Source organism: Lathyrus oleraceus, chromosome 6 (assembly GCF_024323335.1).
Source record: "Lathyrus oleraceus cultivar Zhongwan6 chromosome 6, CAAS_Psat_ZW6_1.0, whole genome shotgun sequence".
Classification (NCBI taxonomy): Eukaryota; Viridiplantae; Streptophyta; class Magnoliopsida; order Fabales; family Fabaceae; genus Lathyrus; species Lathyrus oleraceus.
The window spans coordinates 471,450,508-471,469,356 of record NC_066584.1 but is presented as its reverse complement, the minus strand read 5'-3'; the positions used below and the strand labels follow the sequence as shown (position 1 = coordinate 471,469,356).

General features: G+C 38.0%; 1 non-coding gene across 1 annotated transcript; it reads right to left on the bottom strand.

Annotated features, from left to right (window-relative positions):
- Positions 1–10,759: 10,759 nt before the first annotated feature.
- Positions 10,760–10,866, bottom strand: LOC127098930 (small nucleolar RNA R71). The gene has a single exon (XR_007793613.1). It is a non-coding gene; the product is annotated as a small nucleolar RNA R71 (small nucleolar RNA).
- Between the last annotated feature and the right edge of the window lie 7,983 nt (positions 10,867–18,849).

Here is an 18,849-nt window from a genome sequence, read left to right as displayed (position 1 = left end):
TCAGTATGTTTCAAATGCCTTTGAAGACATAGTTCATTGATTCCATGATATTTGTTGTCGTGTGGCCCCATCGTTGACCATTGTCGAATGACTTGGTCCACTTATCTAATGGAATATTATCGATCTATCTTACTGTATTTGCATTTGTCTATCTGATGTCTTCGCGGTAGTGTTTGAGGAAGGTTTTGTTAATGCATACCCTGCATTCACAAGCTTCTTCCGTAGCATTTTGTCTCTGATCTCTCGCGTGAAATTTTGAGCGATGTGTCTAATGTAGTAGACATGTGTGTTGGTGTAAGCCCTAGAGGCAAATACTTTTGGTACTTGTATCTAATTATTTATTAATAATAAAAGGATTTTTCTTTATTATGTTTGTTTAATAAAATCCCTAGAATATCTAGTCCGTTTAATGTATCAAGTGTGACTTAATCATGAGATCACATTAAACATAAGGACATTATTCATAAAGTATCTGTAGTCGAGCTTTGTTGTGAAATGGGATAACATTAAAGCATTAAGACTATTATGTATATAGACTGATGATCGCATCTCATGGATCATGGATAAGGAGTTATCAAGTCTTAAACATAAGTATGAATATTAGGAGTAATATTTATACTGGATTGACCCGCTATGAGAATACTACATAGAATGTTATGCAAAGTGTTATAAGTTATTCTCACGGTGATGGTGGTGTATACTACCCTTCCACCTGAAACCAATATGGACCCTAGATGTAGAGTTGAGTGTTTTATTGCCGATCAAACATTGTCCGTAACTGGATGACCATAAAGATAGTTGATGGGCACTCCACAAAGCATGCTGAGGGACATGAGTGACCTAAATGGAATTTGGCCATCCTGCGTAACAAGATAAATGTCTAAGGGCCCAATATTGAACTGGACAAGAATGAAATGGTCTATGTCTTATGTTCAATATAGACATAAGGGCAAAAAGGGTAATTATACACACAAGTATTATTACAAAAATGGATTTGTCAGATCACATGACATTTTCGTGTCTTGGGTAGCAGTGATGTGTTGCTAGATACCGCTCACTATTTATTATGTTAAATACGTGATTTAATATAATTGTCAATATCGCAAAAACCTACAGGGTCACACACAAAAGGACAGATTAATGAGAGACAGAGTAAATAAGAAACAATGTAAGGTACAATGCACTTAAGTGAATTGTAGAACATCGTAAGGTACGGTGCACTTAAGTAGAATACGAAATATGGTAAGGTACCACGCGCTTAAGTGATTTTTAGTATACCATAAGATATGGGCTACACACACTTAAGTGATTTTCAGTATACCATAAGATATGGGCTACACATACTTAAGTGGCCTTTTTAGCTTACAACCCACACAAGTGGTTCTAGAAATAGAACCCTTGTGCAGAAGCATTTCACTTGATGAAATTTCGTTTCTCTCTCTCTCTCTCTCTCTCTCTCTAAGCCTTCATTCGTAGCAGTTAGCACTGAGACTGAAGGAATCCGTTCCTGTGGACTGAGTATAGGCATTGTCACCATTCAACGCTCGTGATCACTCCTTAGATCTACATCAAAGGTTTCAATCACCACAAGAGGTAACCACTTTTATCACTAATCATGCTCATGCGTAAGGATCACTAAAGAAAAAAAAATTAATTTCTACTGCGTTTTGGATCGCAATTTTCCTTCAGTGGTATCAGAGCCACTTACGAAACCATGCATCTGATAATTGTTTATTTTCTGTATTTTCTATATTAATACAATTAAAAGACAGAATGAATTAAATAATTAACGAGTAATTAAATTTGGCATCATGTGTGTAAAATTTGGATGATTGATGTAAACTATGTTTCGGAATCCGATGTTAGTATGGTGAAGCAGCGATACATCGATCGTCCATAGGTTACACAAATGAGATCGACCAATTTATATTATGATATAAGTAATTCTGATGCAAAGTATGGTATATATGATATATTGTTTCTATTTCGTTCATTCAAACACTTAATGATTGTTATTCCTTTGAGCGATCAATGGTCATTTGCTTCGGAATCCGACATTAGTATGGTGAAGCAATGATGTGTTGATCAATCATATTGAATTATCAATCGAGGTGTGTTTGATGGTATGAAATTGTTGCATTAGGGTTCAGGAATGTACAAGGATTGTGCTATCAAAGAGTTATGTGATTAGGGTTCTGACCGCACAAGAGTTGTGCTTTAAAGTATCAAGTGTTGGTGCGAAAAACGACGTCGACTTCAAATGAATTGTTCATTAAAATTCTGCCCCCTTGAACCCCATCCGCGGCTAACTCTGTGTAGTGTGATCAATCGCCGAAATTCAATTTGGTTCATTTAATTAACAGAATTAAAATTAATAATAATAATGTGTTCATTATTACTGTTTTATGGTGATCAGTTGTGGCCTTAGTTTTCCTTTATTTTGTTTTTGGGATTTTAAAATACGGCTTATGTGTCGTGCATCTCTTTTAATCTCTTAATGTAACTTCTTTTCTCATCTCACTCCCTCGTATGTAAAACGAGTTTGTTTTATGTAATATAATGTTATGAAGAAAGAGAAGAATACAATATCAAAGGAGGACAACCTTGAAGATCTTGCTTGGAGAAGCTTAAATCGTTATTAGGTTAGCTTAGGTTCTCTCATTGGCTTAGGAGAACAATTACGATATAGGCCATAACTGTTCCATTTTGTATGTATATCGATGTATGTGAATGTATGTTGATGCATGTGAGAGACGATTTATATGATAAATAAGTTGATGAGATCAAAATAATTACAAAGTCTCTCAAATTAAATATTAAGTTTATGCTTTCCAAGTTTTAGCACTCATCAAGACTAGTATTGAATAATGTAGGTTTCGCCTACGCGAGGTGCATGTTCAATATTAGTAAGGTGAGATGGGATAATTATAATATCCAATTACTAAAATAATGGGTCAGACTTAACTAAACAAATTATAATAAGATTATATACGTTTAGAAGTAAGAGTTGGAAATGATCCATATGATGGATTGGAATAAGGAGTTATTCACCCAACTAAAATATTTGAGAGTTGTATTAGATACAATTGGAAGGAGTTCCTACCTAAATAACCTAGTTTTGTGTAATCCGCCTACGCGGACTTAAAACAAAGTGAAATGTGGATCTCGATCCACTAGAAAATCTTTCAACAGGATTTTCCGAATCAAATGGTGAGAGTCATTTGTTTTGAGTAAAATAGTGGGAGCATATTTAATTAAATGCCTAATTAAATATGTCATTTTAATGATGCTTATATTTTTCATATTTTTCATGTAGATCACAATGACAACAAACACCTCTAACAATATTTTGCGATCAATCCTTGATAAGGAAAAATTGTTTGGGACAAATTTTCTAGATTGACACCAAAATTTGAGGATTGTACTCAAGCATGATAAAAAGTTGTATGTCTTGGAGAAACATGTTCCTAAAGAGGAACCTCCTAGTTGTGCACCTAAGGCAGAAAAATATGCTTATAAGAAGCATGTCGATGATGCCAATGAAGTTGCTTGCCTCATGCTAGCTACCATGAACTCGGAGTTGCAAAAGTAACATGAGAACATGGCAGCGTTCGATATGATCAGACACATGAAGATTTTATATCAAGAGCAGGCAAGACATGAAAGGTTTGAGGTTTCAAAAGCCCTTTTTCAAGGAAAGTTAGCTGAGATAGCCCCTGTAGGCCCCCGTGTGCTCAAGATGATTGGGTATATGGAGAACCTTGAGAGGTTGGATTTTCCCCTCAGAAAGGAACTTGCGACTGATTTGATCTTACAATCGTTGCCCGAGAGCTTTAGTCAATTTGTCCTTAATTTCAACATGAATGATATGGACAAAACTTTTCCTGAGCTGCTAGGCATGTTAAGAACTGCCGAGCAGAATCTGAAATCAAAAGGGAAGTCCATTCTGATGATCGGAAATGGAAATAGACATAACAAAAGGCTCACCGAGCAGGGTGGTAAAGGGAAAGGTAAGGAAGTTGCCAAACCCAAACCCACTGCTCCTGCTTTGAAGCCTAGTGGAGGCATAGTAAAGGATGACACTTGCTTCCATTGCGGTAAGACCGGGAACTGGAAGAGAAACTGCCCAAAGTACATGGAAGATAAGAAGAATCGAGTAGAGACTTAAACTTAATGTATTTTTGTTATTGAAATTAATCTATCTACTTCTGCATCATGGGTATTAGATACTGGATGCGGTTCTCACATTTGTACCAATGTGCAGAGGCTAAAAAGGAGTAGAGATTTGGCAAAAGGTGAAGTTGACCTACGAGTTGGCAATGGAAAAAAGGTTGTTGCTTTAGCCGTAGGAACTTATGTATTGACTTTACCTAGTGGTTTAATAATTCAGTTCGAGAACTGTTATTATGTACCTACAATTAGCAGGAATATTATTTCCATTTCTTGTTTGGACAAGTTTGATTTTTCATTCATAATAAAGAACAATTGTTGCTCAATTTATTTGAATGATATATTCTATGCTAATGCACAAATGAACAATGGACTATATGTCCTTGATCTTTAAATGCCTATTTATAGCACAAATACTAAAAGGATGAAACCTAGTGAGTTAAATCCAACTTACCTTTGACATTGTCGATTAGGCCACATAAATGAGAGACACATTTCTAAAATCTATAAAGATGGACTCTTGGACTCTTTTGTTATGAATCATATGAGATATGCATATCTTGTTTAATTGGAAAGATGACAAAGTCTCCATTCACATGAAAAGGTGAAAGAGCTAATGATCTTTTGGCCCTCATACTTACTGATGTATATGGACCACTGAACATACCTGCCAAAGGAGGTTTTCAGTACTTCATCACATTTACTGATGATTTTAGTAGATATGGTTATGTGTATTTAATGAAACACAAATGAGACTCCTTTGAAAATCTAAAGGAATTCAAGAATGAAGTACAAAACCAACTAGGTAAGAATATTAAAACTCTTCGATCAGATCGAGGTGGTGAATATTTAAGCCTAGAGTTTGATGACCATCTGAAAGAGTGTGAGATTTTATCCCAACTTACTCCTCATAGAACACCCCAATGGAACAATGTACCTAAGATAAGAAATTGGAACTTGTTAGACATGGTCTGATCCATGATGAGTCACGCCGATCTTCCAAACTCCTTTTAGGGACATGCACTATTGACAACAACTTACACATTTAACTGTGTTCCATCCAAAAAGGTTGAGAAGACACCATGTGAGATATGAAGTGGTAAGAAACCACATATGTCTTATATGAAGATTTGGGGTTGTGGAGTTTATGTGAAACAACAAATTTCAACTAAGCTTGAGCCTAAATCTGACAAATATTTATTTGTGGGGTATCCTTAAGAAACAAGAGGGTATTACTTCTACAATCCTTCTGAGGGCAAAGTGTTGGTCGCTTGAACTAGAGTCTTCCTATAAATGAATTTTATTTCCAAAGGAATCAGTGGGAGGAAAGTAGAGCTTGAAAAAATTCAAGAATCACAAAGCATTGATACATCTATGGAGGAATTAGAGCAGGAAATATAAGTAGTTGTGGAAGAGCAACCTACTCAAGTAGAACAAGACCAGCGTAGGTCAAGCAGGATACGTCACCTACCTGAGAGATATGGATATCTCATAACTGATCAAGGTGATGTATAAGTCATGGATCAAGATGAGCATGTGACCTACCAGGAGGCCATAACTGGTCCCGAGTCTGAGAAGTGGCTAGAATCCATGAAATTTGAAATGAAATTCATGTACACAAACCAGGTTTGGACCTTGGTAGAGCCTCCTGTAAGAGTTAACCCTATAGTATGAAAGTGGGTCTTCAAAAAGAAGACTGACATGGATGGTAAGGTACATACCTATAAGGCAATACTGGTTACAAAAGGATGTAAACAAATTCATGGGGTTGACTATGATGAGATTTTTTCACCAGTTGCAATGCTTAAATTTGTTCAGATTTTAGTTGCTATCGCTGCATATCATGATTATGAAATATGGCAGATGGATGTCAAAAATAATTTCCTTAATGAGAATATTCTAGAGGATGTATACATGACACAACCTGAAGGATCTGACATACCAGAAGAAGCCCAAAATATATGCAAGTTACAAAGATCAATCTATGGATTGAAGCAAGCTTCCAGAAGCTAAAATCTTTGTTTTGATGAAACAATAAAACAATACGAATTCATCAATAATGAAGATGAGCCTTGTGTCTACAAGAAGGTTAGTGGGAGCATGATCGTCTTCCTGATATTATATGTAGATGACATATTACTCTTTGGAAACTATGTCCCTACCCTGCAACAAGTAAAAACTTGGTTGGGGAAATTCTTTTCTATGAAGGACCTGGGTGAAGCAACCTATATATTAGGAATCCGGATCTATAGCGATAGATCACAAAAATTGTCTAGCCTAAGTCAGAGTACATACATAGACAAAGTGCCGAGACACTTTAATATGCATGATTCCAAGAAAGGATTCATGCCTATGCAACATGGCCCGTGTCTATCAAAAACACAATCCCCTTCAACTAAGGAAGAAAGGGATCACATGAATAAGATTCCATGTGCATCTTCAATAGGATCCATCATGTATGCCATGTTATGTACTCTACCAGATGTCTCGTATGCTTTAAGTGCAACAAGTAGGTACCAATCTGATCCCGGTGATGCTCATTTGGTAGCTGTCAAGAATATCCTTAAGTATTTGGGAAGGACTAAGGACTCATTCTTGATATACGGAGGTCAGGAAGATCTTGATGTAATTGGATACACCGATGTTAGCTTCCAGATAGATAAGGATGACTTTAGATCGCAATCTGGTTATGTGTTCTGCTCAAACAGTGGTATTGTGAGCTGGAAAAGTTCAAAGTAAGATTCAAATGTTGATTCTACAATCAAGGCCGGGTATATTGCTTCCTCAAGTGTAGCAAAGGAAGTTGTTTGGATAAAAAATTTCATTAGTGAACTTGACATATATCCTAGCATTGTGGATCCCATTGATCTCTATTGTGATAACAATGATGCTATCTCACAAGCTAAGGAGCCTCGATCTCACCAATGATCCAAACACCTACTTAGGCGTTATCACCTCATTCGAGAGATGATAGATAGAGGAGATGTGAAAATATGCTGAGTACCTACACTTGACAATATTGTTGACCCACTGACAAAGCCTCTTGCATAGCAGAAGTATGATGGTCATACTAGATTTATGGGTATTAAGGGTATGCCTGATTGGCTCTAGTGCTAGTGGGAGATTGTTGGTGTAAGCCCTATAGGTCAATACTTTTGGTACTTGTATCGAATTATTTATTATTAATAAAAGTTTTTTCTTTATTATGTTTGTTTAATAAGGTCGCTAGAATAGCTAGTCCATTTAATGTATCAAGTGTGACTTAATTATGAGATCTCATTAAACATAAGGACATTATTCTTAAAGTATATGTAGTCGAGCTTTGTTTTGAAGTGGGATAACATTAAAGCATTAAGACTATTATGTATATATACTGATGATCACATCTCATGAGTCATGGATAAGGAGTTATCAAGTCTTAAACATATGTATGAATATTATGAGTAATATTTATACTAGATTGACCCGCTATGAGAATACTATATAGAATGTTATGCAAAGTGTCATAAGTTATTCTCATGGTGATAGTGGTGTATACCACAATTCAACCTGAAACCACTATGGATCATAAATGTAGAGTTGAGTGATTTATTGCTGATCAAACATTGTCCATAACTGGATGACCGTATAGACTGTTGATGGATACTCCACGAAGCATGCTGAGGGACTTGAGTGACCTATATGGAATTTTCCCATCCTGCGTAACAGGATAAATGTCTAAGGGCTCAATATTGAACTGGACAAGGATGACATGGTTTATGCCTTGTGTTCAATATATACATAAGGGCAAAAATGGTAATTGTACACACAAGTATTATCACAAAAAGGGATTTGTCAGATCACATGACATTTTTGTGTCTTGGCTCACTATTTATTATGTTAAATACGTGATTTAATATAATTGTCAATATCGCAAAAACCTATAGGGTCACACACAAAAGGACAGATTGATGAAAGATAGAGTAAATAAGGAACACCGTAAGGTATGGTGCACTTAAGTGAATTATAGAACATCTTAAGGTACGATGCACTTAAGTAGAATACAAAATTTGGTAAGGTACCACACGCTTAAGTGATTTTCGGTATACCATAAGATATGAGTCATATACACTTAAGTGGGCTTTTTAGCTTGCATCTCACATAAGTGGTTCTATAAATAGAACCCTTGTGCAGAAGCATTTCACTTGATAAAATTTAGTTTCTCTCTCTCTCTCTCTCTCTCTCTCTCTCTCTCTCTCACACACACACACACACACACACACATACACACACACACACACACACTCACTCAAAGCCTTCATTCGTAGCAGCTAGCTGATAACACTAAAATTTACCGTATTTTCGACTCCGATTTCACATGCATTCTAGTTGTTTTATTATCATTTTGTTGTGTTATTGCTATGTTTTCCTTTGTTTTCAGGTTTTTACTTTAATCGGAGCCCCGATCGAGAAAAGGAGCGAAAAAGAGCCAAAAACCCTAAAATTCAGCATTTTGTACTTGTGGCCTACCCCATGGCTGGCACAATAGACCCTGCCATGACGTGTCCAAGCTCAACTTCCCTTAACTTCCACGTTCCCCACTACTTCCACTAAGGCGCCTCATTTTGTGCTTGTGGCGGGCGCCATGGCCTTGTGGCGGGCACCACAAGAGGAAAGTTTTTCCCTCCCATTTTCAAGTTGAAGGGCATCCTTGTCATTTCCATCTTTTTACTTGCTTATAAATAGAAACTCGAAATCACTTTTACAATCATCCAAACTTAGAGCAGAGGCAAACTCAGAGCAACTTTGTTTTACTTAGGCATATATTCAGTATTATAAAGTGGTAATCGCTTCGCATTGGAGTGTTACCACAATTGTGTAATCGAGTCTGTGATAGAGTCTGTAATCGAGTTTGGAGCACTTTGGAAGGAAGTTAATCCTGCCGCCATTTTCATTTCCGCTTTGCAATTTATTCAACCCTCCGATTGGAGCAGGTTTTTATTACTTGTCTTTATCTTATTTATTTTTCTGCACTCGCTTTACTTTATTTATTTTCCGCACTCGCTTTACTTTATTTATTTTCCGCACTCGCTTTACTTTATTTATTTCCCGCACTCGCTTTACTTTATTTATTTCCCGCACTCGCTTTACTTTATTTATTTCCTGCACTCGCTTTAAATTATTTATTTCTCGCACTCGCTTTACTTTTTATTTATTTCTCGCACTCGCACTACTTTTATTTATTTTAATGCACTTTTACTTTACCATGTCTAACTAAACTTATAAGGTTAGAATGTAAGGATCGTAATTGAACCAGTAATCCGTACAATTGTTCGTAGAAACACTTAAGGGCTATTTTAACTTTCAACTTAAGTTTTTCCGCACTTCAATTCCGTTGGGTAAGATCAAAAGCCGTCCAACGTCTTTTTAAACTTAATTGTTTTTAACTATTTCAAAAACAGCGAAAGCGCTTTGTCTAATTCATTAAGAGATTTTAACATTAAGAAGAAAAGAGATTTTAAAACTATTTTCAGACGCGTTTATAAGTTTAGAGTCTGGTTCGTGAGAACCTCTTTTGGTTAAGAAATCCAGGTTATAATACTTTTCAACTTAGTCAAGATACTATATTTCTTAAAAATAGGTTTACTACTCTAACACAATGCGCGCCTTTTTATAAGTGACAATAAGAGGGTTTGATTAGGGAGTACAACTCAGTTCTGAATACGCGAAAGCGACAGTTCCTGTTAAATTAGTTCTTTTCAAAGTAGGAAACACTGCCCATAAGTAGTTCTATTAGCAAGTACTTGGATTATCAATTGATTACGTGAATTACATTCGACCCTGTCTTTATTAATTAAATTTATTTCAACACTTTACTTTTTATTGCACACTCCAAAAACCCCTATTTCGATTGCCTTTGATAAACACCATAACAATAGATAACGATAGATTGACACTTGGTCTCTGTGGATTCGACAATCTTTTATATTATTCTGACGCGTTCGTATACTTGCGAAACAAACCGCATTAAGTTTTTGGCGCCGTTGTCGGGGACCAATTTCGTCAAATTTCATTTTCCTGTTGTTATATCGTTTAGACTTAGGCTATTTCCCGCCGGTCAATGGGAAGAACTCGCAGCACCGGAAGTTTAAGCTTAGTATACCCTCTGGCGGAACCTGAACATTACGCTCGCGCACGTTTATTCTTTCATAAAATTAAGAGAGTTATGGCCGAAGATCAAAACCAAAGACCTCTTAAGGACTTCGCTCAACCATATAATGAAGAACCTAGTTCTAGTATAGTAAACCCAACCATCCCAGCTAATAATTTTGAACTTAAACCATCCCCGTTGCAACTAGTGCAACAGAGACAATTCGCAGGTCTCGCTACTGAGAACCCAAACCAACATTTAAAAATATTTCTTCAATTAGCAGACACTTTTAAAACCAATGGAGGTTCTCCCGAGGCAATACGTTTAAGATTATTTCCTTTTTCCCTCAGAGATAAAGCCCTATCATGGTTAGATTCCCTTCCACCCAATTCCATTACGACTTGGGATAACCTTAGAAGAGTTTTTCTTGCTAGATACTTTCCCCCGAGTAAGACCGCCGTTCTTCGAAACCATATAACTAGATTTACCCAAAACCAAGGAGAATCGTTGTTCGAAGCTTGGGAGAGATATAAAGAGTTGTTACGAGCATGCTCACATCATGGTTTAGAAAATTGGTTAATCATTCAAACCTTCTATAATGGACTTCATTACAACACAAAGATGACCATCGACAGGTGGTGCTCTGATGAACAAACCTTATCCTGAAGCTAGTGCCCTCATCGAAGATATGGCTCAAAACCATCAATCATGGGGAGTCGAACGAGCGACAGTTGAGAAGAAGGAAGCCCAAGGAGGAGTGCATGAACTAAGCTCTATAGACATGATGCAAGCTAAAATGGACGCATTAGCCCTCAAAGTCGAGCATATGTGCATAAACCCGAATACTGTAGCCGCAGTTTCGTCGGATTGTGAGATATGTGGAACCAAATGACACCAATCTGCAGAATGCAGTCTATTAAACGAAACCCACTCTGAGCAAGTAAACTACACCCAAGGAAACCCATACTCGAATACCTATAACCCTGGATGGAGGAATCACCCGAACTTCTCCTATAAAAACAATAACCCTATTCAAAATAATGCACCCCCGAGACCTAGTTATCAAGCCCCAAGATCAAATCAACCTATGCAACCTGTACCATCAAAGCCGAGCCTTGAGAAAATTATGGAAAATTTTATCACCGCTCAAACCCAACAAAACAAGGAGTTCATGAACCAAAACATTCATGTTAACGAATTGATTACTCAGTTAGGAACCAAGGTTAACCAAATAGTTACTCATACCAAGATGCTTGAAACCCAGATCTCTCAGGTAGCTTTAAACCAAGCCCCTCAGACTACTCCTGGAGGACAATTCCCTGGACAACCTCAACAAAATCCGAGAGGACAAGCCAATGCCATTACCCTACGAAGTGGGAACGCTTATGATGAGCCACCAAACCCTAGATTGAGTGAACCCGAAACTTCTAAGGAATGTACCAAGCCCCCGGACGAAGTAAAGGAACAAGAGGAACCTGAAAACCAGGAAGGTCGAGAAAAAGGAGAAGAACCTAAAGATAAAACTTACGTACCACCCCCGCCATATAAACCACCTATACCATATCCGCAAAGACTCAAACAAACCCAGATCAATAAACAGTATCAAAAATTTATTAAAGTTATAGAAAAACTTCATGTAGAAATCCCTTTCACATAAGCCATCACCCAAATACCTTCTTATGCAAAGTTTCTCAAAGACATCCTTACCAACAAACGTAAACTTGACGATCCGAAGCCTTTGGAATGTAATGCTATTTCTGAGGACAAATTAGCAAAGAAAGATAAAGATCCTGGAAATTTCTCCATTCCTTGCCTTTTGGGTAATCATGTCATCGAAAAAGCTTTTCTAGACTTAGGAGCTAGTGTGAGCCTAATGCCTTTAGCAGTTTGTGAGAGGTTAAACTTAGGAGAATTACAGCCCACTAAGACGTCACTTCAGTTAGCCGATAGATCTGTTAAATATCCGATAGGCATTTTAGAAGATGTTCCTGTTAGGATAGGTCAGTTATTTATCCCTACTGATTTTGTTGTCATGGACATCAAAGAGGACAATGATATACCAATCCTTCTAGGTAGACCATTCTTATCGACTGCAGGAGCCATAATAGATGTCAAGAAAGGAAAGTTGACATTTGAGGTAGGTGACAAGTAAATAGAATTTATACTTTCGAAATTTCTTATGGCCCCTGTGATGGGAGACTCGTGTTATGCCTTAGATATCATTGATGAATGTGTTAGAGAATTAGAACAAAAAGAAATTATAAAAACAATTAAGTTACCATCAACTCTCATAAGAGAAGATGATGACTTTAAGAAACCCTACATCGATGATAACCTTTACGAATGTTTATCCCTTACCCCAGATCCTATGCCATGCCCTAAGAAACCAGCCTTAGAACTTAAGGAACTACCTAAGAACCTGAGATACGAGTTCCTCGATGAAAAGATGAACCGTCCAGTTATAGTCAGTGCTGCTTTGAGCCAAAAGGAAACGAACCAACTTTTAGATGTTTTACGAAGATATCCCTCAGCCTTAGGATATAATATCTCTGACCTGAAAGGTATAAGTCCATCCGTATGCATGCATCGGATTTCACTAGAAGAAGATTCAAAACCCTCTAGGGAACATCAGAGAAGAATAAACCCTATAATGATTGATGTTGTTAAAAAGGAAGTTCTTAAGTTACTTGAGGCAGGTATCATCTACCAGATCTCGGATAGTAAGTGGGTGAGCCCTGTGCATGTAGTACCTAAAAAGGGAGGCATCACAGTCGTGCAAAACGATAAAGACGAACATGTAGCAAAACGTTTAGAAGGAGGATGGAGGATGTGTATAGATTATAGAAAATTAAATAAAGCAACTAGGAAGAATCATTTCCCTTTACCATTTATAGACCAGATGTTGGAGCGTCTAGCCAGACACTCTTACTTCTACTATCTAGATGGATACTCTGGATTCTTCCAAATACCTATCCACCCCGAAGATCAAGAAAAAACTACCTTTAGATGCCCTTATGGAACTTTTGCCTACAGACGAATGTCGTTCGGCCTCTGTAATGCCTCTGTAATGCCCCATCTACTTTCCAACGCTGCATGATGTCAATCTTTGCAGATTACCTAGATGGTATTATGGAAGTGTTTATGGATGATTTCTCGGTTTGCGGATTTGATTTCCGTAATTGTCTTGCTAACCTTGAGAAAATCCTGGAGAGATGCGTGGAGGTGAACCTCGTGCTAAATTGGGAAAAATGTCATTTCATGGTAACCGAAGGAATAGTTTTAGGACATATAGTTTCTAAAAAAGGTATAGAGGTAGATAAAGCTAAAATAGAAGTTATAGAAAACCTAAAACCCCCAAAAACCATCAGAGAAGTTCGAAGCTTTCTTGGACACGCTGGATTCTACCGGCGGTTTATTAAGGACTTCTCCAAAATAACTAAACCTTTAACTGGACTTTTAATGAAAGATGTTGAATTCATTTTCGATGAAAAATGTAATGACGCATTTAATCTTTTAAAACAAGCGTTAGTATCGGCACCCATTATGAAACCGCCCGACTGGTCGGAACCTTTTGAGATAATGTGCGATACTAGTGATTATGCAGTTGGAGCCGTTCTAGGACAAAGGAAAGATAAAAAATTACATGCCATTTATTATGCCAATAGAACCCTAGATGCTGCCCAACTTAACTACGCAACAACTAAAAAAGAATTACTCGTTGTAGTTTTCGCTATAGACAAATTTAGATCTTATCTAGTAGGAGCAAAAATTATAGTTTACACCGATCATGCTGCCATCCATTACCTATTAAGTAAAAAAGATGCCAAGCCCAGGTTACTCCGATGGATTCTATTACTACAAGAGTTTGATTTAGACATAAGAGATAAAAAGGGAACTGAAAATGTAGTAGCCGATCACCTTTCTAGGTTAGAACATCTAAAACCAGAACCAGTACCCATAAATGATGATTTTGCCTATGATAGACTGATCGCTAGAGTAGAAATCATTGAAGATAATAACCTAGATCCTTATGAGCACCCTCAAAATTCCTTAGCAATAAGTAACGTACCCTGGTATGCAGATTTCGTAAATTACCTAGCTGCTGATATAGTACCCCCTGATCTTGACTACCACCGCAAGAAGAAATTCTTCCACGATGTGAGAAACTTCTATTGGGACGAACCACTCCTTTTCAAAAGGGGTAAAGATGGCATTTTTCGCCGTTGCGTTCCAGAAGAAGAGGTAAATAGTATTATCGAGCATTGTCATTCTGCACCTTATGGTGGACATGCGAACACCTCTAAGACGTACGCCAAGATTCTTCAAGCTGGCCTATTTTGGCCTACCATGTGGCGTGATGTCTATGCTTGCATTGTCAAATGTAATAGATGCCAACGCACTGGAAACATTTCAAGACGTGATGAAATGCCTCTAAGAAACATTCAGGAAGTAGAACTCTTTGACGTATGGGGTATAGATTTCATGGGACCTTTTCCACCATCCTTAGGAAACAGGTATATCTTAGTAGCTGTAGACTATGTGTCTAAGTGGATTGAAGCTATAGCCGCACCCACAAACGACACTAGGGTAGTAATCAAACTATTTAAAAACTATATATTCCCTAGATTTGGAACACCACGTTTAGTCATAAGCGATGGAGGATCACACTTTATATCGAGAATATTTGACAAACTTTTAAGAAAATATGGAGTTAGGCATAGAGTAGCAACACCATACCATCCACAAACTAGTGGCCAAGTAGAAGTATCTAATAGGGAGATAAAACAAATCCTAGAGAAAACTGTTTCTATTTCTAGGAGAGACTGGTCTCAGAAGCTTCAAGAAGCATTATGGGCCTATAGAACCGCTTTGAAAACCCCTATAGGAACTACTCCTTATCAACTTGTCTATGGAAAATCATGTCACTTACCATTCGAATTAGAGCATAAAGCCTATTGGGCTATTAAAACTTTGAATTTAGACTACTTAGCCACTTGAGAAAAGCGTACCCTAGACATTCATAAACTAGAAGAACTTAGGCAATCTACCTATGAGAATGCAAAAATATATAAAGAGAGGACAAAAGCCTATCACGACAAAAGAATAGTAAAGAAAAATTTCAATATGGGCGATCCTGTTCTCCTTTTTAACTCTAGGTTACGACTCTTCCCTGGAAAGCTACGTTCAAGATGGACTGGTCCTTTCGAAGTATCCAAAATTCTGAGATCCGGAGCCGTAGAAATCAAGAACGATACCTGTAGTCCATTCATTGTAAATGGACAAAGACTGAAGCTCTACGAAGGAGGAGACATTCCAGCATACTACTCAAGCCACACCCTGATTGATCCATCGATTCCTACTACTACAGGTGTATAAATTCTAATTGTCAAGCTATTGACGTTAAACAAGCGCTGCGTGGGAGGCAACCCATGGTTTTTCTTTCATTTTACTTTTTCGCATTTATTTATTTTTATTTTATTTTATCATATTTTGCATTGAGACTAAGATTTGAATGGTTTGTATTTTCAGGATCACTTTCTTAACTTTTACAGGATGCAGGATTTCGATGACATGCATGTGGCCTATAGAGATAATGCTCAGAGGGAGCGCTACATCGCTTTGTATCAGCGCCCTATGGCACCCACATGTTATCCTGATCAGCACTGTATGGAGGCACTGGGTATCGAGCCGAGTATTCGATTCCTTAGCCACCAGCTTCACTGGGACGAGTTTGCAGATGACTTGAGTAACACCTACAGGAACCTGACTTTGGAGTTCCTGAGTTCATTCGACTATGACCCATACTCTGGACCAGATGGGTATGCTACCTTCAGGCTTTTCGGAGTTGAGTACTCCTTCAGTCAGAAAGAGTTCGGCGACTTATTGGGTTTCCAGACTACTCCTGATGCTATCCCGGAGACACCTATGGGATATTTCCTGGGTAAGGAGGTTGAGAAGTTTTGGAGTGATATATCAGGTGGCGGAAGTCAGGATCCATCTATGCAGCTGTCTCATGTCATACATAACCCCGCCTTCAGATATTTTCAGATGATATTAGCACATTCCTTCCTGGGAAAGCCGGATGCAGAGACACTACTGAGTGAAGAGGAGATCTTCCTATTATTTTGTGCATCCCAGTCTTGCCCAGTCGCATGTGGGAACTTCTTGTTATACAGTCTCAGCGGTATCTCCAGATCTACCGAAGGAGTCATCCATGTTGGCGGAATCATCACATAGATTGTTGTCGCTTTAGGTCTGTCTCGCAAGCTGTGACATCTTCGGACCTACTGTGGGTACACTACCATGGACATCGACTTCTGTTTGACCAGAGGGTTGATGAGGAGAGCCTCTTTCCACCCACGTCAGTTCCGACTGCTAGTCGACAGCGAGGCTATCCATTACTTCACACTGCCAGACCCTATGATGACCAATGTGCATGATCCAGCGAATTGGAGTTATGCTCTGGAAGGCCAGGGAGAGACCGTCGAGGAACCAAGATCACCACTCATTGCTGAATACACGCCTACACCACCATCTCCCAGAATCACTGTTTTCTCTAATAATATTTCATTGCAGACACCCGATATCCGCACTCAGATTGTTGAGTGTCGTAGAGAGATCGCAGCGCTTAGACAGGAGGTGGCTGACCTCACTTTACAAATGGGAGTGTCTGATCTCACCCATGCTACTGAAGCCGACTGTCTATATCAGAAGATCGCACAACTCAAGCAGGAGGTAGCCATGCTCCGTGGTTCCTCTCAGGAAGATGACACCCTCACTATATGATCTCACTATTTCATCTTATTTTATCTCTTTTTTATATTTCTAGTATTTACAGAACTCATCTTATTTTATCACATTTGGAATATTATATAATCTACATCTATACATTAGTATTTCTACTTTTATCTATATATGTCTTATTTTTCGTTTTATTTGCATTTTTATTTTTCAGTTATTTATTTATTTATTAGTCTAATATTTAATTTTTGTTTCATTTTTATTTTTTGTTTTTACTTTTATAAAATTATGCAAGTCAAAGATACTAGGAAAATCACAAGACAAATGCTATCCGGACCCCTCAAAGCCAAAAGAGAAGAGAAGCCCAAGCCAAAGGACCAAAATCCGGCCCAGCCAGATTTTGCCTTGTGGCGTCCGCCATAGACCCTGTGGCGCCCGCCACAGCGTCTGTAAAAGGTCGGGGCAGAACCCCTTTCTTCACCATTTTTGCAACTTACAACCTTCCAAACTCATTTTTTCACCTTGGAAAAACATCCTTGAACCCACAAAAAGCTCATACTTTTCTAACCACCACACCATACAAATCATTATTCCAATTTCCATTTTCGATTTCATCCGTCGGATTTTGTAAAAATCCAACCTTTTCACAAACCACTTCATCTTCTTCATCACTTCTCAAGAGCTTTCAAATGGAGTTTGACGGATTCATTCTTCGAGGAGGGAAACCGGAGGATAGACAAAGAAAAATTATTGAACGGTTGCAAAATCGGGAAATCCTCCGGACAAGGTATGTTGACGAAAACTGTCTCTACACTTTAGGTATCTATCATAGCATATTTCATTTATTAGATAATTTAGGTTTGCATAATTTCTTTTCCAATAAAGAACCTACCTATGAGCGGTTGACAATTGAATTTTTGAGTTCCTTAATTTATATTGTCAACCCTAACACTACTAGCACAGTTGGTACTATCAAATTTAGAATGTTTGCTGTTGAATACCAATTCAGTACCGACGAACTAGCCAGCTTGTTAGGAATCCCTCATGGGGACGGTGTTATTTGTGAGGCCCCTTTGGATTCCGAATGGTCTGTTGAGGTATTTTCCTTCTGGGAGCGTTTATCAAACACTTCCATAAACTCTTTTGAAGGAGTTCTTGCCTCAACTATCCATAACCCGACCATCAGAGTTTTTCCATATCTGTTGGCATGCACTATCTTTGGCCGGGAGAATCCAAATAAGGTTAATGCTAGAGAGCTTCTATTTTTACAAGGAAGCCTCACAAATAGACGTATTAATTCGATCCCGTTCATGCTTGCTCATATGACTTTAACTTTGAATAAAGCGGGACCGATTTCTTTTGGTGGATTGATTACATCTATTGCTCGGGTGTTTAACCTAAACAATGAGATGGCTACCCTAGACCCCTTACCTCCCCGCACAATTAACCTAAAATTTCTGAGAGACATGAAATTATGTCGTTCGAGGAGAGAAGGAGGCTATTGTAACACCTCAAAATTTGCCCTCCTCTCTTGGGACTAGCTTAACATATTGCATTTCATTCTTAGGACATTAGTCATTGCATCTTTGCATATCATGTGGCAACATTGAGCAAGTCATCCTCTTAGGTCTTGATTAGAAGATAAGGATGTTAAGAGATTCAAGCTGAGGGTCTCATTGAATTGATCACTAGCCATCTGAGGGTGTGTGCTTTAAATTAGGGTTTCTTGGTTCCTCAAGGAGATTGATCATCATCTTGGTTGAAATGGTACATCATCATAATCATGGTCTTATCATCACCATAGGATT